General features: G+C 46.8%; 1 protein-coding gene across 8 annotated transcripts in view; it reads left to right on the top strand.

Moving 5' to 3' along the window:
- Nucleotides 1-25,632, top strand: part of ERC1 (ELKS/RAB6-interacting/CAST family member 1) — a 1,341,708-nt gene that overhangs the window by 363,823 nt on the left and 952,253 nt on the right. The gene's annotated exons all lie outside the window — the stretch shown is intronic.

Genomic DNA, 25,632 nt, shown 5'->3' with positions numbered 1-25,632 from the left:
TTGCCTGACTGCGGTTCCATAGCCATAAACTTGTGTGACTCTCTCTGTCAAGTCTCTGTGAAGAGAGGAAGATGCTAATATGCAATAAACAGAAACAGTTGATTTGCATGAGTTTCTGGGGCAGCTGTTGCAAAAACAACAGATGATGGACGGAATGCAGAGCAAATCAAACATTCACCCCAGTCACGGATCTGGGTTTAATGCATCAGTTTTTTTGCTTGCCATGCCATTCCAGTTCGGATCCAGCCATATGCAAATCAGTCTTGACCCTGTTTCCCATGGGAACAGTCCACAGTCCAGCCCAAACTGCCAGGCCAGGTCCTCCCTGGACCAGAAAAAAAGCATCCTGGGACCTGTTTCAGGGTATCACCCTTCTTCAGCCAGGTTAGCTTGAACCTGGTGGCATAGCAAGCACGGGACCCACGTCTGGGCATACCCTTCCCACTTGGGGCGACAAATGCAAAAACAACAGATGATGGACGGAATGCAGAGCAAATCAAACATTCACTCCCAGTCTCAGATCTGGGTTTAGTCCATCTGTTTTTTTGCTTGCCATGCCGTTCCAGTTTGGACCCAGCCATATGCAAATCAGTCTTCACCCTGTTCCCCAGGGGAACAGTCCAGCCCGAACTGCCAGGCCAGGTCCTCCCCAAGGAGATCACTCATCTGACCCTCTCAGGCCCATTGAATGAGAGGCACATAATTTTCTTACAGGCACATGCTTTGCTGTAGAGATATAATGTACCAGTTATTACGATAGCTGTTGAAGGAGTGAAGATTTCATGATTTTCTCTTAAGAATTTGTGTTAAAACCTACAATATGTTTTTGGCTATGTATTTGTAAAATTCTACTAAATATTAACGATTTGGCCTCTTTAAAAAATATATATATAATAACAATAATAATAATCATAATAATAATAGTCTTGAGTGAGGGACATGGCCTCCTACTATGCCTGATCTTTGAAGGATGAGGCTTGTGTTAAAACATTTTCCATTGATGTTTATAGTTTGCAGTCAAGCCCTCAACACTTCTGTAATGTCAGGATTTAGTTTCTGTGTTTCAAAATCTGATTTAGTTTCTCTCTGCAATCCTCTGTCCCTTCCAAATGACTCTGCAGTACATCTGACTGTGTTTCTACTTTGTCAGTCCTCCACAGTTTTGTTAAACTGCATACGGTTTTGCTGATTAAGGCAGTCCTTGCTCTCTACTCAGTGTTATGTATCTCCTTAAGTCCTCATCCATATTGTCAACACTTGATTTTTTTCTTATGTAGTCGGTGAGCAAAAAAGACAATGATTTTTTTGAAATTTTAAATACCCACGCTTAAAGTATTAGGGCTAAATGTACTCACTTTGATTACTATTACTGAAACTGATTATGAATTATACAGACCTTCACCGAAACATAATCCGTTACCTTGACGGCCAGAAGTTACTATTGTAACTCCTGTATTAGGAAATTTGGTGCCTTGAGCCATGTGATGTTGTGGTGTGGTCTGCGTTTGCATTATTGGTGGTACAATGGTATTCTGCTGCCTGGATTTCTTGGTCATCATTCCCAGTTGATCCATCTATTGCTATTCATTTTTTTCTATACCTTTGAAAGCAGAGATTGAAAAAGCTTGGCTTAAAAAAAAACTTTTTGGGAATTATAACCACAAAACGACTTTTCTTCCTTGCCCATGGTTATCTTTTAGCATGTTTGACAATACAATATCCAGGTGCCCTGTGTATTGGCATATTTGTGCTTCTTTTTCCTTCACACACTTCTAACATCCACATATGACTGGACTGAGAAAGGTGTGCATCTTGCACTCAGTTGGCTTCCTTGCAGGATGTGATTCAGAACCCTAGATGGAAACGGTGTCCTGCATCAACAAGTAACAAATTGGTTAACACAAAATACTGATGGGAGATGGAAATAAGGCGTTTTATAAATAATGAATGCCGTCAGTTGAAGAAATGGCAGTTTAGAATTAAATGGTTCTCCAGTATTGGATCTTTCATAGATTCATATGCTTGAATTATTCCCCATTGCCAGACTGGGACCCCTCGATAACAATGTTAACATAGCAGTTTATGCTTTAAACTCAATAGCGTTACAGTTTACAATAGTCCTTAACATTATTATGCATGACTCAGATGACAGCCAATCAGAAGCCAGATCATTCAGGTGTCCCATTGCCAGAGGCCTCCCATTGTCAGATTCTTCTACTGCATGTCACAGTGAGGCGAAGAACCCTTTGAAGAAGCTCTCTACTCAGACTTTTCTTTGGGAACTTCAACTTCATACAGTTTTATTTCTTCAACATGGCAGAACGGGATGAGATGAAATCTCTCTTCAGGGCAAGTAAGCATGTGGGAAAAAAAATATCTACATGGATGATCCAAATTCAAAATGTCTGTCCTGCATTCATCTCAGCCATAATCCTAAACAATGTGACTTTTGCCTTACTTTTTCCTCAGAGACTCGAGAAAGAAGAATGGGTTTTGCTATTTTAGTGGATAAGGTAAAGAGAAGAGCGGAGTCAGGCGAAGGTTCTCGGACTAAAAATGTTTATTTAGGCAGAAACAGCAAGACCGAAAGACCAAGAACAAGGGAGGTTGTCTGCTACAATATCTTTGTCGACGACAACTGAGAAACCGTCGCTGAGAAATTTTACCTCATCATAGTCGACAGCAGGTCTTTCATCACCACCAGTTGACAGCACAGCCTGGTGCTGTTTAATCATTGACAAAATACCCATCGACGTTGGCAGCATTGATGAGCTTCTCTATTCATTTTTTTATATAGTTCTTTATTCAAGTTTTTGCAGTGTATTGTACAGTACAGTTCGTAACAGTTACATCATAATGATCAGCAGTAATCATCTGTACACATCATTTCCTCGTTTTTCACCTCTTCCTGAATCGTGAGCATCAATGAATCAAAACATTAACATGTCAACTTGTAAACATGTAAACCGCCATCATGTCCCTGTCATTAATGTCCACATCCTCCATATTTTGTGGCACACCATCTGCCTCCAAAACATCTTCCTACACTTATACCCACTTCCACTTCCTACATCACTCTGCAATCAACAATTTGGGTTCAAGATGACGTCAACCCCGTGTGACCCTGCATGAAGCCCATTCATGGACTCACTTTAGTTCTGCCTCATTTCTTAGCTCTTTAGTAATTGTGTTGTTTCTTCTCTGCAGTGTCGTACATTGCACATTTTTCTTTTGTTTCATTGCTTTGAAACGCACTGTACTGTCACTTGTTGTGCAGACACTTTCCTGGGATTTTGTCTGTACATTCTCTGCCTGCTCAGCAGGCACAACAAGTGCCAGGTGTTGTTTTCTGGCCACCCAACAATCATTCCCAGGTTCCTAAAGACATAACACAGTAGCTTTTCACTGTATCAAGCTAATCAGGTCCCATAGTGTTTAGTTTTAGAGAGGAGGATTCTAGCAGAGCTGGCCCGTCTGTGGCAAATGGTACAGATCCTTTTAGAGGTGTTCAATCTCCAAGAAATGGTCAAGGATATTTATCATAGAGTACCAACATCCTCAAGTCCAAGGCCAGGTTCTGATGTATCAACCCCAAATCTATCCAATCTACTGCCAGTGGCTTCAGCTTCAGTCTCACCAAGCTTTCTAAAACAAAGTCCTGAGGATAATAAGAAGCTGAAGAAGAACTTATGTTCGCCCACTAGGTTATCTGCTAACACTGATGGTGACATGACTACTTCAGATGATACCTACCAGGTCCAACAGGGACCCTGTAAGTTCTGGATTACATGGATAGTGGAGGGTTGTCTGATCGAACAACACATGTCATTACAACGACCGCAACATTACAGCGCATGTCTTTACAACAGTAATTTTTTACACTAATATACCTTTGCCAAGCATGCCTTTACAACGAAAATTTAGTTATGGAAGCATGTTTGGTAAAGGCATGTGCGTGGTAAAAGATTACTTGTAAATGTAGTGTGTGTGTGTCTAAATCCAAAAACCATTGCCCCCACAAAAACCCATTCCACCCTGTACCTAAAACCCCCCCTTACCATCCAAAAACCCTTAACCACCCTAAACCCTAAAAAACACGTTATCACTCAAAAACCATACCCACCTTAAACCCTAAAAAAGACTACCCCAAAAAAACATAACCACGCTAAAAATACCCTTGCCATACAAAAACCCATACCAGCCCTAAAAACTCCTTACCTCCCCAAAACCCATACCCACCCTAAACCGTAAAAAGACACTAAGCACCCAAAAACCCATACTCACCAATAAATCTAAAAATATTCTTACCATCCAAAATCCCATAACCACCCTGAAACCTAAAAATACCATTCCGACCCAAAGAACCCTAAACAACCTCAACACCCAAAAATCATACACATTCTCAACCCTGAAAAAAACACTTAGCACCCAAAAACCCATATGCACCCTAAAACACCACTTGCCACCCTGGCTGGAATGACTTTGTGATACCTGGGCTGCAAGTCCAGATAGTAAGCCGAAAGACATTCAACCAGATGACATTGGGAGGTTTCATGCTCTTACAGGGAAAGCATCTGAGCATTTTAGTTTACCACCCACATCTGTGGAGAAAACCTATTTCCTTTTTGATTTTAAGGAAAAGACCCAAAGAAGTACCAGATCTCTTCCCATATTGGACTTCCTTTGGGAGGAAGGGTTTAGTCTCTATGCAAAATCCTACTACGCTCCTGCCAGTTTATCAATCATTGAGAAGCAGTACAAGCAACCAGTACAGAGCTACTTCGCATTTTATGGTTTAAATCTTTTTATTAGTTATAAACATTTACAGCTTACACTCACATCTGAAGGCTGGTGAGGTGCATAACACTGTAGGAGTGGGTGGAAGTGGGTGTGGGGGGGGGGGGGAGGGAGGAGAGGCTAAGGGGGAGGGTTAGGATGTGGAGTTGGACTTCCTGGCCAGGGATGTGGGTGGAGGAGGAGGTCTGTAACGGAATAAGAACTGAGGAAAAGGGAGTGTATTCTCCGTGCAGGAGGTGCTTCATCAGGTTGAGGGGTCAGTGATGTGAGTAGTGTAGCTCGTTGGAATTGGACTGGTCCCGCCCCATCTCATTGGATGTCTTCAGGCTCCTGTTGCCTAAGCCTGAGGACCATCAGTTTGCTCTCAAGTGATGCAGTGTTTCCATGCCTATAATATCCCATAGGTGATGCAACCAATCGGAGTGAGAAGGTGGAGAGATAGTGCTTCACCCGGAAGTGATGGCTTGCTTGCCTGCACACAGTGCCATTGTGACATCTTTCTTCTTAGGAGAGTACAACGGGTAAGTTAGCAGATTTGAGAGACCCAGGAGGCTGTAGCTGGGAAAGGCTGGGATATCGATGCCAAAAATCTCATTGACGTCTCTCAGGACCTCGTCCCAGTATTGCTTAAGTTTAAGACTGCACTAGGGGAGTTGCGTTAGAGTGCCTGTGTAACCGAAGTCGCGCCATCATGTCTCTCTACTATCGAGCCTCCATTTCGTTACCCTCTTTGGCGTGTAGTACTAATAATGCATGACCTTCAGCAACGCCTCTGTGCCAGCTGCACTGAGTGAGATCTGTGCCGTATTCAGAATCTCACACCATTCTTTGGAAGTAAACTAGCGTTCCAAATCCTCCTCTCACTTTCTCTGTATGTGTGATTTGGTGGTGTCCACTGGTTGGTGTATGAAATTGTAGATATCCGAGAGTATGGGGGAGGGGGTTTAGCTTAGGCAGTCAGGGCACTTTCCATATGTGGATTCCAGCAATACTTGGTCCATAAAGCACCAGTGTTTCTCCGTGAGCGATCGGGACCACTCCTCCATATATCATAATTGGGCTACTATGTAATAGTGGGTGAGATGCAGGATACCCAGCCCTCTCTCTGCCACTGGTAATTAAACCCTTTTCCGTACACCTTTTCTGCATCAATAGGTAGAAGGACCATGAGTATGCTGGAATGGAATATCTTATATAGGAGGTACAGGAGATGTTTGGTGTTGTCACTACATCCTCTCCGCTCACTCAGTCTGGGTTAGTAAGGCCTTCCATCTACAGGCCAAGGCATACAGCCCAATGCCCGTGAATAGTTTAGTATCTACATCAAGGTGAAAAATCAGGCGGTATGAGGAGTACTTTCTGATGGATACAAACAACTACTTGTGGATTCCTCACCTTATGAATTCTCCCAATGCACCAGCATTCTTCCTAGCTCTTCACGTCGACGAGGACATCACAATTGCATGGCTCCGCACGCGACTCCGTCTGACGTCATCGTGGCGATAAGAATTCCTCGCCGGCGTGCTGACGTCAGTTCCCTTTTTTCCGCGCCTTCGACGCTTACGGTTTTTCCTGGCTCTCGAACAATTACTGTTTCGAAGGTGTTCAAAGTGAGAGATAGTGTGCACGGAGTCCAGGGGTTCCCCAAGAGGCTTGACAGAGGCAATAATAGATAATACTAATGCTATATTTGTGGTAGTGTGGTTGAGCAGTTAGGCTTATCAGAGGGTAGTGTTAAGCATTTGTTGTACACACACACACAGGCAATAAATGAGAACACACACTCAATGACTTAACTCCAGGCCAATAGTTTTTTTATATAGAAAAATATTATTTTCTTAATTTATTTTAGAACCACAAGATTCAAATTGCAGGTAAGCACGTTCAATGTAAGGTACTTTGCATATTTATAGATAGAACTTTGAATCAAAACAGTAATGTACACAGATTGGAATAAAATGGCAATAAGCTATTTTAAAAGTGGACACAGTGCAAAATTGAACAGTTCCTGGGGGAAGTAGGTACAGGTTAGTTTTTGAGGTAAGTAAAGCACTTACAAGTTCAGTCTCTGGGCCATAGGCAGCCCACCGTTGGGGGTTCAAGTCAACCCCGAACACCCAGCACCAGCAACACAGGGCCGGTCAGGTGCAGAGGTCAGAGGGGACCAAATAACATAGGCTCCTATGGAGACAGGGGGTGCTCCGGTTCCAGCCTGCTAGCAGGTAAGTACCTGTGTCCTTGGGGAGCAGACCAGGGGTGTTTTGTAGAGCGCTGCGGGGGGTCCCAAGTAGGCACACAAAATACATCCTCAGCAGCACATGGGCGGACATCTGAGTGACCCCCGGACCCCTCCATTGATTTTTATCACAAAACCGACACCTTGTTTGCCCACTGCACCAGTGGGCAAACAAGGTGTCGGTTTTGTGATAGAAATCAATGGAGGGACCCGGGGGTCACTCAAGTGTTGCAGGCAGGGCACAGGTAGGCTTCTCTGGCCTGCCACAGACTGGGCATGGGTGAGGGCCACCTGCTGGTCACTGCTGCACTGGTGGTTGGTTCTTCACGGGCCTGGGGGCTGCAGGTGTGCAGTGCTTCTTCCAGGTGTCGGGTTTCTTTTCACCAGGCAGTCGCGGTCAGGGGGGGTCCTCCGGATTCTTTCTGCAGGCGTCATCGTGGGGGTGCAGAGAGGTTGTCTCAGGGTAGACACGTCGTTTTAGTCTCCTGGGGGTCCTCTCCGCAGCGTTGGTTTCTCTGGACAAGGGCGTCGGGTGCAGAGTGGTGGGGACTCGTGCTTCTGGAGTGAGGTTGAGATTCCCTTTAAAGATGGTTTCTTCTTGGTTGTTTAGGCAAGGCCGCTGTCCACTGGAGTTTCTTGGTCCTTTGTATTTGCAGGGCAGTCCTCTGAGTCAGCAGAGGTCGCTAGGGCCCACAGGATGAGTCGCTGAAGCAGGTTCTTTGAATCAGGAGACAGGCGGTAGGGCTGGGCCAAAGCAGTTGTCTGCTTCCTTCTTCTCTGCAGGATTTTCAGGTCAGCAGCCTTCTTCTTTGTAGGTTCTCAGGAATCTGAAATCCTCGGTTCAGGGTCGCCCCTAAATACTGAATTTAGGGCTGTGTTAGGGTCACAGGGCAGTAGCCAGTGGCTACTGTCCTTGAGGGTGGCTACACCCTCCTTGTGCTCCCTCCCTTTGGTGAGGCTAGCACATCCCTATCGGGCTAAATCCTTCAAAACAAGATGGAGAATTTTCCAAGGAGGGGGGTCACTTCAGCTCTGGTCACCTTAGGGGTGGACCTGGCTGAGGGGGTGACTCTACCTTGTTTTTCTCATTATCTCCCCGGACTTGCTGCCAAAAGTGGGGGCTGTGTCCTGGTTGGGGGGGGGGCGGCATCTCCACTAGCTGGAGTGCCCTGGGGCATTGTAACACGAGGCCTGAGCCTTTGAGGCTCACTGCTAGGTGTTACAGTTCATGCAGGGAGGAGGTGTGAAGCACCTCCACCCAGTGCAGGCTTTGTTTCTGGCCCCAGAGAGCACAAAGGCTCTCACCCCAGGGGGGTCAGAAACTCGTGTCTCAGTGGCAGGCTGGCACAGACCAGTCAGTCCTGCACTGAAGGATTGGGTAAAATACAGGGGGCATCTCTAAGATGTCCTCTGTGTGCATTTTTTTAAATAAATCCAGCACTGGCATCAGTGTGGGTTTATTATTCTGAGAAGGTTGATACCAAACTTCCCAGTGTTCAGTGTAGCCGTTATGGAGCTGTGGAGTCCGTTTTGACAAACTCCCAGACCATATACTTAATATGGCCACACTGTACTTACAATGTCTAAGAATGGACTTAAACACTGTAGGGGCATATTGCTCATGCAGCTATGCCCTCACTTGTGGTATAGTGCAGCCTGCCTTAGGGCTTTAAGGCCTGCTAGAGAAGTGACTTAGCTATGCCACTGGCAGTATTTTGTGTGCATGACATCCTGAGGAGGATGCATGTTGACTTTGCCTTTTTCTCCCCGCCAACAAACACAATCTGCAATAGCAGTGTGCATGTGTTAGGTGAGTGGTCCCTTAGGGTGGCACAACTCATGCTGCAGCCCTTAGGGACCTTTCCTGGTCACAGAGCCCTTGGTACCACTGGTACCTTTTACAGGGGACTTATCTGTGTGCCAGGTGTGTGCCAATTGTGAAAACAATGGTACATTTTTTGTGAAAGAACACTGGTCCTGGGGCCTAGTTAGCAGGGTCCCAGCATACTCTGTCAAGTCAGCATCAATATCAGGCAAAAAGTGGGGGGGTAACTGCAATAAGGGGCCGTTTTCCTATACTAAGCTCTTCTTGGTAAAAGCTAAGAAGGAGCATAAGGTCATCGAAGATATAAGGCGAGGGACTCTTCCTCACATAGGTCCTCGAGGTCTCATAAGAAGCGGCCCCCGGCACAATTCTCGATGCCGTTCTTCCAGAGATCAGTCTCGGTCCCCTCCGAGATGGCGCCGTATGACATGAGAGGTCAGTCCAACGATCACTCCTCAGTCTCACGTTGGCATTGAGGATACGCAGTGTATCTCCACCATCTCCTCCGCCAGAGCGTCCATCGGCTTTGAAACCGGTGTTGGCGTCGGCTAATTCTCTGTCGACACCGCAGTTGGAGGCCAGACTGAGGTCAAGGAGTAGGGCCTTGAGGCTCTTGGAGGAGCAGGAGTATCAGCAACAGCTGTTGGAGGAAGGGGAGATTCCTGAGCCTATGGGTGAGTTTCAGGGTCTGGGCTCTGCAAGTGGCCTAGATACATCCCCTGAGTGGGATCTATCATCCCCTGGCAAATTCACAGAGGAGGCAGCATCTTATCATAGTGTTATAAAGAAGGCTGCTGAATTCTTGGAACTTCCTTTACCAGCATCGGAGGTGAAGACTAACATCTTGACTGAGGTGTTGCATCCTTCCTCTGTCAGCAGGGCACCTACTCCTTTTTAATGATGCCCTTACTGGGCCCATTTTAGACATTTGGAGGAAACCTGTCACAACTCCAGCGGTTTCCAGGACTGTGGCTAGGAGGTACAGAGTTTCTCCTGGGGATCAACAGTTTTTGTCTCAGCGTCCAACACTTGAGAGCTTGGTAGTTCAAGAATCTTGTTCTACCCAATCTGCACCTGGTTCGTGCCCTGCTACTCCATCAGATAGAGGGTTTAAGCGGATGGAGCAAACGGCAGAGAAGGGTTTTTCCTTGTGCAGTATGGTATTGAAGTCGGTCAATGCGTGCTGGGGAGGTATATTCATGCCCTGATGGACACAGCAAGAGCTGTGGTGCCAAGCTTGCCTCAGGATGTGCAGGGGCCGTTTGATGAGCTCCTGTTGGACACTCATGCGGCGGCCAAGCAGGTTATCCATTCGGGTTTGGTACGGCCGAATCAGTTGCCAGGGCAAGGGGCACTTCGGTGGCGACCAGGAGGCATGCGTGGCTTAGGTCTTCTGGCTTTTCCACGGATGTTCAGACAACTTTGTTGGACCTACAGTTTGATGGAGAGAAGTAGTTTGGATCCAAGGCCGACTCTGCTTTGGAGCTTTTTAAAGACAGCAGGCTAATGCAGGGTCCTTGGGTCTCCAGGCTTCAGCATCCACACCCTTTAGGTCTTTTCGGAGGTTAAGGGTGTTTGGCCGTGGGTCCTCTTTTCGTGGAAGGCCACAGTCCAGCATGCAGCAGCCTGCCAACCCTCTCTATAGGTCTTAAAGAGGGCAGGGGAGGGTTAGAACACGAGGAGCCACTCAGCAGCCTCCCGTCTCATCTTCTTCAGCTGGGGAAGCCAACAAGGAAAGCAGCCCTAGTTTTCTCTCCATCTTGAATCATACTTCTCCCGTAGGGGGAAGGCTATTCCATGTTCTGCACGAGTAAGAGTTAGTCACATCGGACTCTTAAGTGCTGAGTATTGTGGGGAAAGGTTATGCCCTTCATTTTCGGGGGTTTCCCCCACCCGTCATTTGTTTTCCACAGAAGATCATCTCCTGTTGCTTCAGCAGAAGGTGCAAGTCATTTTATTAAAGGGTGCAGTGGAGTTGGTTACAGAGCAGGTAAGGGGTCCGGGATGCTATTCAAGATATTTCCTGATTCCCAAGAAGGATGGTCGATTGAGGCCTATCCTGGACCTGAGGATTTTGAATAGGTTCCTCAAACAGGAGAAATTCAAAATGCTGACTCTAGCACAGGTGCTCCTGGCATTGAACAAGGAAGACTGGATGGTATCTGTCGACTTGCAGGATGCTTATTTTCATATCCCCATTCTGAAGTTGCACAGGAAGTATCTCCCGTTTGTGGTAGGGTCGCAACACTACCAGTTTGCAGTCCTTCCTTTTGGTCTTAATTCAGCACCTCAAGTCTTCACAAAGATGATGGTGGTGGTTGCAGCGGGCCTCAGAAGGAAGGGAATATCTGTATTCCCTTACTTGGACGATTGGCTGATAAAAGCCAGGTCCCCAGAGCTTGTGCTGCATCACTTGCAAATGACAACACAGTTGTTGTTCAACCTGGGCTTTACGGTTAACGTGCCCAAGTCTCACCTGGAGCCCTCTCAGCGCCTCCTGTTCATAGGGGCAGTACTGGATACAACATTGAATCGGGCCTACCCTCAGCCTCAATGGATTCAGGACATTCAGGCGTTGATTCCAATGTTTCAAAAGGGAGCGGCTGTTCCGGTACTCAAGGTCCTACGTCTGCTCGGTCTGTTTGCTTCTTGCATTCTGTTGGTCACTCATGCCCGTTGGCACATGAGAGCTCTCCAGTGGTGCCTCCGCAAGCAGTGGTTTCAACTCAAAGGGGATCTCGAGTCGGTAACAATCTCCAGAGACGCTGCAGCTACGATGGTGGGCTGTGGGCGGCAACCGTTCCCAACGAAGGCCTTTTTGCCTCCCATCTCCGGTGGCCATGGTTATAACGGATGCTTCCACTCTAGGGTAGGGAGCTCATCTGAGGGACATGGAGATCAAAGGCCTTTGGTCTCCAGTAGAACAGATGTTTCACATCAATCTGTTAGAACTGCGGGCAGTACATCTGGCTCTCAAGGCCTTCCTCCCATCCATTTGTGGTCAGTCAGTGCAAGTCTTGACAGACAACACTAACGCGATGTGGTACATCAACAGGCAGGGGGGAGTAGGGTTGTATCTTCTCTGAAGAGAGGCTCTGTGGCTCTGGTCCTGGGCGCAGGACCATCGGATGTGCATAGTTGCAAACCATCTGGCCGGGGTACTCAAAATACGTGCAGACATTCTCAGTCGGCGGATCACGCGTGGTGTCTCCATCCAGACCTGGTACTTCACATCTGCCGGATGTGGGGATTTCCACAGGTAGACCTGTTTGCCACTCGGAGAATGCACACCGTCTGTCGTTCTGCAGCCTCCGGTGCAGGGAGCGTTGGGGGGCGCGTTTCAGATGTCATGGTGCGACCAGTTGCTTTACACGTTTCCCCCTATACTTTTGATTCCTCGGGTTCGGAGGAAGATTCACCAGGATAGGGCTCAAGCCATTTTAATAGCCCCAGATTGGCCAAGAAGGGTGTGGTACACAGATCTTCTCCAACTCACTGTGCCCTCCGCTCCATCTCCCTCACAGGGCAGACCTCCTCTCTGTCGCAGGGGCAGGTTCTACACCCTCACCTCCAGAGCCTGCACCTACATGCCTGGAGATTGGACGGGGCAATCTCAGTTCCTTTTCTCTCCCTTCAGAAGTGGTGGATGTTATCTAATTGGCCAGGCGACACTCCACTAAGACTGTCTATGCTAACAGATGGGCAAAATAAAATTCTTGGTGTGGAGAGACACAAATTGATCTCTTAAAGGCCCATTTGTCTGGTGTTTTGCTTTTTGCCCTTTCCTTGGCACAGAAGGGATGTGCAGTTGTGACTGTAAAAGGTTATTTATCAGCACTGTAAGGAAATGCCTCCTTGGCATGGTTACCCCCTAACTTTTTGCCTTTGCTGATGCTAATGTATGATTTGAAAGTGTGTGGGGACCCTGCTAACCAGGCCCCAGCACCATTGTTCTTTCCCTAAACTGTATCTTTGTCTCCACAATTGGCACAACCCTGACACGCAGGTAAATCCCTTGTAACTGGTACCCCTGGTACCAAGGGCCCTGATGCCAGGGAAGGTCTCTAAGGGCTGCAGCATGTCTTATGACACCCTTGGGACCCCTCACTCAGCACATGCTCACTGCTTCACAGCTTGTGTGTGCTGGTGGGGAGAAAATGACTAAGTCGACATGGCACTCCCCTCAGAGTGCCATGCCAACCTCACACTGCCTGTGGCGTAGGTAAGTCACCCCTCTAGCAGGCCTTACAGCCCTAAGGCAGGGTGCACTATGCCACAGGTGAGGGCATATGTGCATGAGCACTATGCCCCTACAGTGTCTAAACAAAACCTTAGGCATTGTAAGTGCAGGGTATCCATAAGAGTATATGGTCTGGGAGTTTGTCAAACACGAACAGTTCCATAATGGCTACACTGAAAACTGGGAAGTTTGGTATCAAACTTCTCAGCACAATAAATGCACACTGATGCCAGTGTGCAATTTATTGTAAAATACACCAAGAGGGCATCTTAGAGATGCCCCCTGAATACATACCCGACTTCTAGTGTAGGCTGACCAGTTCCTGCCAGCCTGCCACACACCAGACATGTTTCTGGCCACACGGGGAGAGTGCCTTTGTCACTCTGTGGCCAGGAACAAACCCTGTACTTGGTGGAGGTGCTTCTCACCTCTCCCTGCAGGAACTGTAACACCTGGCGGTGAGCCTCAAAGGCTCACCCCTTTTGTTACAGTGCCCCGGGCATCCCAGCTAGTGGTGATGCCCACCCCTCTGGCCACTGCCCCCACTTTTGGCGGCAAGGCTGGAGGAGATAATGGGAAAAACAAGGAGGAGTCACCCACCACTCAGGACAGCCCCTAAGGTGTCCTGAACTGAGGTGACCCCTGCCTTGAGAAATCCTCCATCTTGAGTTTGGAGGTTTCCCCCAATAGGATTAGGGATGTGCCCCCCCTCTACACACAGGGAGGAGGCACAAAGAGGGTGTAACCACCCTCAAGGGCAGTAGCCATTGGCTACTGCCTTCCCAGACCTAAACACACCCCTAAATTCAGTATTTAGGAGCTCCCCAGATCCCAGGAAATCAGATTCCTGCAACCTGAAGAAAGAAGGACTGCTGGCCTATAAGCCTGCAGAGAAGGAGGAAGACGACAACTGATTTGGCCCCAGCCCTACCGGCCTGTCTCCATCTTCAAAAACCTGCTCCAGCGACGCATCCGACAGGGACCAGCGACCTCTGAAGCCTCAGAGGACTGCCCTGGACTAAAGGACCAAGAAACTCCCGTGAACAGCGGCCCTGTTTAAAACCAGCTAGTTCTTTGCAACAAAGAAGCAACTATCAAAGACTGCACGTTTCCCGCCAGAAGCGTAAGACTTCACACTCTGCACCCGACGCCCCCGGCTCGAGATCCAGAGAACATAGACCACAGGGAAGAATCCCCGGCGACTGCGAGCCCATGAGTAACCAGAGACGACCCCCTCCCCGAGCCCCCACAGCAACGCCTGCAGAGAGAATCCAGAGGCTACCCCTGACCGCGACTGCTTGTAACAAGGGACCCGACGCCTGGAGCCAACACTGCACCCGCAGCCCCCAGGACCTGAAGGAACCGAACCTCAACGCAGAAGTGACCCCCAGGTGACCCTCTGCCTAGCCCAGGTGGTGGCTGCCCCAAGGAAGCCCCCCACTGTGTCTGCCTGCACCGCTAAAGTGACCCCCGGGTCCCTCCATTGTTTCCTACCTGAAACCAGACGCCTTCTTTGCTCACTGCACCCGGCCGCCCCTGTGCCGCTGAGGGTGTACTTTGTGTGCCTTCTCATGTGCCCCCCGGTGCTCTACAAAACCCCCCTGGTCTGCCCCCCGAGGACGCAGGTACTTACCTGCTGGCAGACTGGAACCGGAGCACCCCTGTTCCCCATAGGCGCTTTTGTGTTTTGGGCACCTTTTTGACCTCTGCACCTGACTGGCCCTGAGCTGCTGGTGTGGTAACTTTGGGGTTGTCTTGAACCCCCAACGGTGGCTGCCTATGCCCCAAACTTGAGACTTTTGTCAGTGTTTTACTTCCCTCCAAAACTAACCTTTACTTACCTCCCCCAGGAACTGTTGATTTTTGCACTGCCTACTTTGAAAATAGCATATTGCCATTTTTACAAAGTCTGTATGTGATATTGCTTTCATTCAAAGTTCCTAAAGTATCTAAGTAAAGTACCTTACATTTAAAGTATTAACTGTAAATCTGGAACCTGTGGTTCTTAAAATAAACTAAGAAAATATATTTTTCAATATAAAAACCTATTGACTTGGAGTAAGTCTTTGAGTGTGTGTTCCTCATTTATTGCCTGCATGTGTACAACAAATGCTTAACACTACCCTCTGATAAGCCTACTGCTCGACCACACTACCACAAAATAGAGCATTAGAATTATCTACTTTTGCCACTATCTTACCTCTAAGGGGAACCCTGGGACTCTGTGCACACTATTTCTTACTTTGAAATAGTATATACAGAGCCAACTTCCTACAAGCGCTGTCTGCCTTTCTGTGCCTTCCTGATCAACCGTCATTATTTAAGTCCCCTATAGTTATTAGATTCCTGAAAGGTTTTATTAACAAGTTTCCTCACACTCCGTTTATCATGCCTCAGTGGGATTTGAATTTGGTTCTGACTTTCTTGATGGGTTCCCCGTTTGAGCCTATGCATTCTTGCCCTTTGAGACTTTTAGTTTTAAAGACAGTTTTCTTAACGGCTATCACGTCAGCTAAGCATGTGAGTGAGCTTCAGACTCTTAGTGTGAAACCTCCTTTTCTGATGGATACAACTACCGGTGGATTCCTCACCTAATGAATTCTCCCAATGCGCCAGTGTAGGAAGTTGGCTCTGTATATGCTATTTCAAAGTAAGAAATAGTGTGCACAGAGTCCAAGGGTTCCCCTTAGAGTTAAGATAGTGGCAAAATTAGATAATACCAATGCTCTATTTGTGGTAGTGTGGTCGAGCAGTAGGCTTATCAGAGGGTAGTGTTAAGCATTTGTTGTACAGACACAGGCAATAAATGAGGAACACACACTCAAAGACTTACTCCAGGCCAATAGGTTTTTACATTGAAAAATATATTTTCTTAGTTTATTTTAAGAACCACAGGTTCAAGATTTACATTAAACACTTTAAATGCAATGTACTTCACTTAGATACTTTAGGAACTTTGAATAAAAGCAATATCATATACAGTTTTTGTAAAAATGGCAATAAGCTTTTTCAAAAGTGGACACAGTGCAAAAATCAACAGTTCCTGGGGGAGGTAAGTAAAGGTTAGTTGAGGAGGTAATTAAAACACTTACAAGTCTCAGTTCTGGGGCATAGGCAGCCCACTGTTGGGGGTTCAAGGCAACCCCAAAGTTACCACACCAGCAGCTCAGGGCCGGTCAGGTGCAGAGGTCAAAGGAGGGCCCAAAACACATAGGCGCCTATGAAGAACATGGGTGCTCCGGTCCTAGTCTGCTTACAGGTAAGTACCTGCATCCTCGGGGAGCAGACCAGGGGAGTTTTGTAAAGTACTGGGGGGGACATACACAAGCCCAAAAAAACACACCCTCAGCGGCACAGGGGCGGCCGGGTGCAGTAGGCAATGAAGGCGTCGGGTTTGCTATTGAAAGCAATGAAGGGACCTGGGGGGTCACTTGTGCGATGCAGGCAGGGCACAGGGGGGCTTCTCGGGCCAGCCACCGACTGGGCTAGGATGAGGGCCACCTGCTGGTCACTCCTGCACCAGGAGGTGGTTCCTCTCGGTCCTGGGGGCTGAGGGTGCAGTGCTTGATCCAGGTGTCTGGTTCCTTTGTTACCAGGCAGTCGCGTTTGGGGGAGCCTCTGGATCCTCTCTGCAGACATCGCTGTGGGGGTGCAGGGAGGTCGACTCAGGGGGTCCACGTCGTTGTAGTTGCCTGGGAGTCCTCTCTGCGGTGTTGGTTCTCCTGAACTCGAGCCGGGGGCGTCGGGTGCAGAGTGTGAAGTCTCACGCTTCCGGCAAGAAGAGAGAGTACTGTAAAAGTTGTTTCTTTGTTGCAAAGTTGTTGCAGGTTCTGAACAATGCTGCTGTTCTTGGGGGTTTCTTGGTCCTTTAGGTTCAGGGCAGTCCTCTGAGTCCTCAGAGGTTGCTGGTCCCTGTCGGATGCATCGCTGTGCAGGTTCTTTGAGTCTGGAGACAGACCGGTAGGGCTGGGGCCAAGTCAGTTGTCGTCTCTATTGTCTATGCGGGGCTTTCAGCTCTGCATGCCTTCTTTCTTCAGGTTGCAGGAATCTAATTTCCTGGGTTCAGGGTCACCCCTAAATACTCAATTTAGGGGGGTGTTTAGGTCTGGGGGGCAGTAGCCAATGGCTACTGCCCTTGAGGATGGCTACACTTTCTTTGTGCCTCCTCCCAGAGGGGAGGGGACACATCCCTATTCCTATTGAGGGAATCCTCCAAACTCAAGATGGAGGATTTCTAAAGGCAGAGGTCACCTCAGCTCAGGGCACCTTAGGGGCTGTCCTGACTGGTAGGTGACTCCTTGTTTTCCTCATCTCCTCCAGCCTTGCCTCCAAAAGTGGGGGCAGTGGCCGGAGGGGCGGACATCTCCACTAGCTGGGATGCCTTGGGATTCTGTAACAAAAGGCATGAGCCAAGCACCTCCACCCAGTACAGGTTTTGTTCCTGGCCACAGAGTGACAGAACCATGTGGCCAGAAACTCGTCTGGTTGTGGCAGGCTGGCAGAAAGTGGTCAGCCTAGCACTAGGAGTCGGATTGGTATTCAGGGTGCATCTCTAATATACCCTCTGGGTATATTTTACAATAAATCCCACACTGGCGTCAGTGTGCATTTATTGTGCTGAGAAGTTTGATACCAAACTTCCCAGATTTCAGTGTAGCCATTATGGAACTGTGGAGTTCGTGTTTGACAAACTCCCAGACCATATTCTCTTTATGGCTACCCTGCACTTACAATGTCTAAGGTTTTGCTTATACACTGTAGCGGCATAGTGCTCATGCAACTATGCCCTCTCCTGTGGTATAGTGCACCGTGCCTTAGGGCTCTAAGGCCTGCTAGAAGGGTGACTTACCTATGCCACAGGCAGTGAGAGGTGGGCATGGCACCCTTTAGGGGAGTGTAATGTCGACTTAGTCATTGTCTCCCCACCAGCACACACAAGCTGTGAGGCAGTGTGCATGTGCTGAGTGAGGGATCCCCAGGGTGGCATAAGACATGCTGCAGCCCTTAGATACCTTCCCTGGCCACAGGGCCCTTGGTACCAGGGGTACCATTTACAAGGGACTTATCTGTGTGCCAGAGTTGTGCCAATTGTTGGAACAAAGGTACAGTTTAGGTAAAGAACACTGGTGCTGGGGCCTGGTTAGCAGGGTCCCAGCACACTTCCAATCATAACTGGCATCCTCAAAAGGCAAAAAGCTAGGGGGGTAACCATGCCAAGGAAGCATTTCCTTACAATCCATGCCTGGATGATTGGCTCATTTGAGCAAGCACATACAACCAGGCAATATATATATGACCAATCAAACAGGACCCACTGTTAAATCTGGCATTAGCCATGAACGCCAACAAATCCTAGCTAAATACAATCAGGAATATTATTTTCCTTTGAGTCAGTATCTTCAGAGATATGGGTTTGGTATACCCTTCATATGTAAGAGGAGAAAAGTTCATTTGGCTTTGCTGGCTTTGCAGTCAAGAAACACTATCACAGTCAGAACACTGAAGGCAATTCCAGGAACGAGGTCCTCGTCCATTTTTCTTATAACACTTTGCTGTTTGCACATAAGGATTATCCAGGGAACAGTTGAATGCCCAAAGGCAACAGATTTCAGGAGAGAGGCGATTGTTTAGGTGACTTATATGAGAGTCGATCAGATGGTGGACATTAAAAAAAAAATAACATCTTCAAAGGTTACCGGTTAAAGCCAGAAAAACCTCAGCTGTTTTTGACAACAGACGCACCCCTCTTAGCTAGAGTGTTCATCTCCACTGATTAAAAACTAATGGTCTATGGTCAACAGAGAACTGCAACATGCATATAAACCTCCTAGAGCTAGGAGCAATGAGATTAGCATTTAAAGACTTGCCTCTGGTGCAGAACACGCATGTTAGGATTCGAATGGACAACACCACAACTGTTTTCTTCCAGATCTCCTAGGCTTTCGAGAGAGGCCCAGAAATAATGGAGATAGGCCTTTGATTACAATGTGGGCATTTCAGCAGAACATCATCTCGGAGTGTACAACTATAAAGCGGAATACTTGAGTTGCCATTACCTGGATGTTTGAGTGGCAGTTGAGTGACAATCAGCAACATCTCATATTTCACAGATAGGGCACCCAACAGAAGGACGTGTTTGCAGCTCACAAAACCGAAATGAACCAGGTTTGCCAACAGATGGAAGTGTCCAGGGCCGAACGGAGATGCCTGCCTTAGTAAGAGACTTGACAGGGATGTTCACACATGCCTTTCCGCATTTCCACTGATACCGAGGGTAATTTTCAAAATGAAGATGGAATAACGCAAGGCTATTTTAGTAGCTCCAGCTTGGCCACGCAAGCATTGTAATGCAGACTTATGGAACATGTTGGCACATACACCAATCCGCTTCAGCTCTGATCCATGCCTGTTGTCAAGATACAGAAAATTCTGCACGTCTTAAAATTGACAACATGACTCATCAGGATATAGAATTTGGTCACTTACTGATTTTAAAGGATTGTAGACAGATTCTTGACGCTGCAAGAGCACCTTCACAATAAAGTCGTGCAAAGCTAAATGGAAGGGTTTTGTCTGTTGAACCAAAAGGAAAAAGTTAGATCCACCAAAAATGTTGCCTTATTCTTGATAAGTCTTTTAAGTCTATTGGTTTATTAGATTAAGGTCCACTTGGCTTCAACCTCCAAATTTCAAAGGAAGTCAGACAGTTTGTCATTATTTTCCCAGTGAATAATTAAAGAATTTATGAAGGGACTAGACTATTCCCACCATCTCTGACATTGGCACCAAAATCGCAACTGAATACAGTTTTGGCTAGTTTAATGCATTCTCCCCTTAAGCCCATCCATAAAGCGAGTCTACAGAATGTCTCTTGGAAGACAGCTTTCTTGGTGGCCTTCATTCAACTAGGAGAGTAAGTCAGCTAGTAAGCACTATAATGCATGGGCTTTCTTGCATTTTGGACAAGGAAAAGATACTTTAATGACTTATCCAAAGTTCGTTCCAAAGGTTCCTTCTCGTTCCATTTCAGAAAAAAATGGAACTGTCTGCTTTTTCCATAGATCCATCAAAGGCAGTGGAAAGATCCTTGTATTCTTTAGATATAATAAGATACATTAAGTTCTGTTTACAGGCCACAAACCTTTCCGCAAATCAGATCAACTGGTTGTTGCATTTGGTACACTTAGAAGAGGAAAATCAGTTACGAAACAGAATTTAGCAAGATGGATAGTTTATTGCATTATAAGATCTTATGCGCTCATGTATACGACTTTAACAAACTCAGTCAGAGCTCATTCTACAAGAGCAGTAGCAGCCACTGCTTCCCTGTGCAGGATTCTGTCTCGAGGAGATTTGTAAGGCTGGCACATAGAAGACTACTCATGCCTTCACAAAGCATTACTGCATTGATGTTGGTGTCAAGAAGGGTTCTGCAGTAGGAAGGGCTGTGCTGCAGATCCTTTTCAGGTAAGGTAAGCCTCACGCTCCTCACCAACTGTTTATTTCATACTGCTATGATCGCGACTCGAGCATGTGAATCCGTGGAAAATCCAGTCTATGGAATGTATGGAAAATCCAATTTTGGAGTATGAAAAAGCTACTTACCTATTATTCCAGGTTTCCGCATTGGCATCTTTCATAGATTCACTTGCGACCGTCATCCCCTTGTCTTGAGGCTTCATTTATAGTAACGGAGTTCCTGTTATGAGCTCGAAAAATCTGACCAGTGAAGCCCCTAACAATGGAAAACCTGAGGGCGCTGGTCTTCTGGTTACATTATTATGTATGAACCAAACTAAAGCAAATAGGTTCATAAAGTATATTGTAAAATTCTGTGTTATTGAGCATAAGTCCTACACTGCTGTGCTAACATTGTTACAGACGGTTCCCAGGCTGGTGATGGGGAATAATTCAAGAATGTGCACCTATGAACGATACAAATGCTGGACAACCGGAGTTACAGAGAAGTGGCTTTTTTTTCCTTCCTCTCTAAAACTCTTGCGATGAAGATTAACTCTATAGACGCTGATACTTTCTGTAAATGTTATTTTTGTCCAGCAGGATCCCTTAACTTTGGAGGTTCACTATGTGAAAAGAACAAAGGACTGCTATAGTAAGTTCTACCGTGGCCTCTGGGAGTAGTCATTCTGCAGGGTTCACGACTGCCTCATCCATCCATCCTTGATGCCCGTCAGGCTCCCACATCATCCCCTACAAACTCGGCTGAACGGATGAAATCCACTTAACATTGAGCGCTTCTCTTGAAGTTGTTTGAATCAGAGCAGAGGCTTTAACGCTCCCCTCAGTCGGGTGAAAATGAAGGTGTAAGCAGAGCTGGAGGGGGTGAAAAAACCACCGCCTCGAATACCAGCGTGTGAACCTGCCCCCACCTCGCCTCCGAGTTCTGGTCCAAGCGCCTCCGTCTCCCTTACATTTGAGACGTGAGCCCGAGACGTGGCGGCATTCCACCGCAGCAGCATCATTCTTTTTAGCTGAGAGAGATCTGATTGGTGGTTCTCGCCGGGCCTATGGCAAGGGAACAGTGGGAGAAACGTTCAGCATGTTGGGTGCTTAACATATTAAAGTATGGAAGACAGTATGCTAGGGGAAGTAAACATAATTATGTTAACAGAGGATGCCATTCTCTGTGGATGCCCCAGGAGGAGGACTAGTGTTACAGGCCAGGTTAACCAGCACGCTTTTACGGCAGTCAGAGGATTCTACGGCGTCTTTAAGTGTTGCGTGTGAGGCATCCCGTTCTGCTGATGGTTTATTGTCATTATTTCTCGTTATGTTGAAATTTCGTTAAACATCGTTTTTTCAGGGCCTAATCGTAGTGATACCCATGGATGGGTGGCTTAACGGGTAACAAGAGCTCCCTTCTAACGAGTCAGTAGCACCTCCCCAGCTTGTACGCCCAGTAAAATCATATAGAAAACCAGAGGTTACACTTGGAGGGCCGCAGTGCTTAATTTGTGCTTGTTGTTTCTGGTGTAGAGCACCGGCACTTACTTTTGAGAACCGGGGCATATTCTTCTGCCTCAAGCATTTGCTGTGAGCAAAAGACGCAAATGGGAACGACGGAAGAAAGGAAAAACGAAAAACCGTCACAAAGGGAGAAAGCAGAAAGCTGCAAGAGTGAGTTTAAGGGGCAGGGAGTGGCTTTATATGGATTAAAGAGGCCCGAGATGGCTTCAGGATTACACCGCCTCTGTATTCCGTGTTCCCGCATTTAATTGCAGCAGGCTCGTGTTTAAGACGAAACCGTTGGGCACCGGCACGTTTTAATTTACAAATTAAGTACTGGGAGCGCCGCGCGCCATCTCACAAACTCAGCTTCAGTGCAAGCCTCGCGCCCGTTGTAAAACGAACGGCATCACCTTTTCTTGGTCTTTATTTTTAGTGGGAGACGCATTTATTTGTATTGGTTCTCATGGAGAATCGCTAGGTGGCGATGTAGAATAAGAAATCATAGCATTTGTATTTCCCCAAACATCTGCACTTTCCCATTTCCATGGCCATTCACACGGCAGAGTGACATGTAAATATGCACAGTAATTCACATTCGCTGTTACTGGTACACTCGCAGTCTCACTCTAATCATTGAGCCTGGTCACTGGGCAGCAGACACGGGTGTAAAGTGCTGTCGCTGCCAGAGCCCTTTCATCCGTCTGGACCCGCATTCTTCTGAATGGATCTCATCACATTGTTTGTGAATTGTGGTTTAGCTCTCCTGTTTTGCCCGTGGATTGCGCCTTTCCTTTAAGGCACACACGTCTTGCTTGCATTTGCACAATGTTACTACAGTTTCCATTTTTAGTGCATACCCTTCACTTTTTAACAAGTAAGACGTCTCCCTGTGAAAACGTGTTTTTGATGGTTGTGTGCGACAAATATTCATTAAGCTTTTGCAAACGCTTCGGTAAATTGGTCGAACCTTTTGTAAATATAGAACGTTTCGAAAATGTCTTTTGCTTATTCTGAAAGGCGCGATACATCTTACTCATTGGGTCATAGGTAATCGATAACAGCAACGAAGCCTGCCAAGCCCCCCAACGGATCCGGCAGACGAAGCGCTTCCTTTGAGGCAAGCAGCCGGGGGGGATATTTGGGGTTAGCTGTTCGGTTGGTGAAGGGGCCGATATAAATGGATCATATGGTTACAATCTCGCCTGTGAGTGAAGCACAGAGTGAACCGATCCTTGCCTTGCATCTGGACGTTGCTGGTGTTACGGAGCCCGCCCCTCTGCCGAGAGAGCTGTTGCGCACAGTGAGTGGTCGAGGAGAGTGAAAGGTTTGATCGGTTGTCTGGGATGCTTAGCTCTCTCTCTATGGGCAGTCCAGGCGACTCATCCGCAGCCTGTCCCCCCGCTGCCCTGCCCCGTCTCTGGCAGCCCTCTCCCGCCGTATAGAGGCAGTCAGCGCGAGCAGTGAGACGGGCTGAGATCTTTCATTCTTCATGGCCTCCAGGCAGCTTATCTTTTTTAAATTAGAACATCGTGTTATTTAGAAACACGAGCACTTTCTATGGCGACACGTTAATTCCATAGAGAAATTGACAGCTGATGAGCTCCACGGGGATCTGATGGTACACGCCCCCCCCCCCCACACAACCTAGAGTTGTTAACGTGCTGGAGTGCTCTTGGGGTACTGGAGCAACAAGAGACCGCTCTCTGCAGAGCAACCTGGCAGCGCAAAAACAAATGCTGAAATCCGACCCCACAGTCCTCATTTATGATCTCAACTTCACTTTCCATCTCTCTGTCAAACATTCACTTTTTTAATTTACATATCAAATTTTTATTTTAAATAACGTCTTTGGCAGAGGGGAAGAGCGCCTTGAGATCCCTGTGGAAGTGACAGTTAATGATGACCCTGTGTGTAATGAGCCCCTTCAACTGCAGCGCAGACTTTTTGTAGTAAAAAACACGTCTGTCTCAACCAGTTCAAGGATAACCCGTCTATCGAAGAAAGGGTAGGAATTAGCAAATACTGTGAGGTATATTGCCTGCACAATCCGGACTCCTATAGGTTTTGCAGTATTTATGGTGCACTGGAGTCGACCTCCTTCCTCCTGCTGCCTCAGAAGGGCCTCCGTTGAGCAGCCTCTGAATAGCTGTGTGTGTAATACAACAGCAGCACATGCATGCTGATAATCATAGAGGAAAAACCCGAATGAGAAGATAGTGTCCGTGGTAGGTGTGCACTTCAAGGGGATGGCCTTAGTTTTGTGAGGTGCCTGTGTCCATTGCAGCTCGTTTGTAACTGACCCATCTTTCTGTACAAAAACACACAAAACATTGTCATTCACCACAGTGGCATCTACTGGTTCACCTTTACCATTGGCAAAAAGGACATTCCAAACTGAAAAATACTTGGTCAACAAGACACACGCCAACCTGACAAAAATAAGCATATTTTTAAAGCATCTAGATTAAAACTGATAATTCTTCAAACCTAATTTCACATTTCCATTGGCGCTCCTCTCCCTGCACACTGAGTGGGATTTAATTGTCACATCTCACTTGCCAACCAAATAAGCAACAACGGGTGAATAACCTAGACAGAAGATCCCACACTTTGTTTGAAACTTTGTGCTTCATCAGCATACACCCGCAATCTTAAATTACCCTCTCAAGCACCAATACCCTCCACAAATGGTAACTACTGACTTTTTTTTTCCTGAAGCTTTCTTCTGTGCATTAGCGGAGAGCAACTTAATGTTCTAGGTTTTGTTTTTACATTTACTACATTCCTTTGTATCATCAGCTTTCAAAGCAGTTGGTCGTTGACCAGAACACACCGTTTTCGCAAGTCCCATGAGTTCTTTTGAAGTATGGATCAATTCATCAGATTTGTTAAAGCCATCATTTAGATTGCCTATCTCATCTTCTTTCGTTTTACTCACCAAATCAGTAAGGATGCCTAGTAGATTATTTAGAATGATTAATTACTCGTTTTCGATTTTCAGGTGTCTGTGTGTTCAGTAGATTTTTAAATGTTTAGTTAGGCAGCTTATTTTTCTCAAATGAGTGTTCCCATTTGAGTAACCACCTCTCATTTTCATTATACTGCTCAGATTAGAAAAGCATTGTCATAAACTATGTTATCTACTGCACATAACTTGTTACTTTGAGTCCTCGTCTCTTCATAACGATCATCTCTCCTAGGTATGGGGAATTCTAGTGTTATAGAATTCGATACCCTACACTTACTCCTGGTTTGCTTGCAGATTGCTAAAAGTGACATTGCTACATTTGCCAATGGTTGCTTTGAGCCTTTAAACCTTGTTTGACGCCTTGCAGAACCAGAGCTTTTTAGCTGGTCGCCAACAAACCCAACACAGCCTATGGGACTCATAGTCCAGAAATCTGTGCTGTCTGATTCCATCACCCTTCTCCCAGATGGAGACCGTTTTTGGATGATTGAATACATATTGCTAAGATTTATTAGTATAACAGCCTCTAGTATGGGAATTCTTCTGAACTGAATCCAAATGTGTATTCAAGAATGCTGAAATGAGATTGGTTCAAT

This window comes from Pleurodeles waltl, chromosome 4_1 (genome assembly GCF_031143425.1).
Source record: "Pleurodeles waltl isolate 20211129_DDA chromosome 4_1, aPleWal1.hap1.20221129, whole genome shotgun sequence".
Classification (NCBI taxonomy): Eukaryota; Metazoa; Chordata; class Amphibia; order Caudata; family Salamandridae; genus Pleurodeles; species Pleurodeles waltl.
The sequence above is the reverse complement of the archived record's forward strand: the minus strand, read 5'-3'. Positions and strand labels throughout refer to the sequence as shown.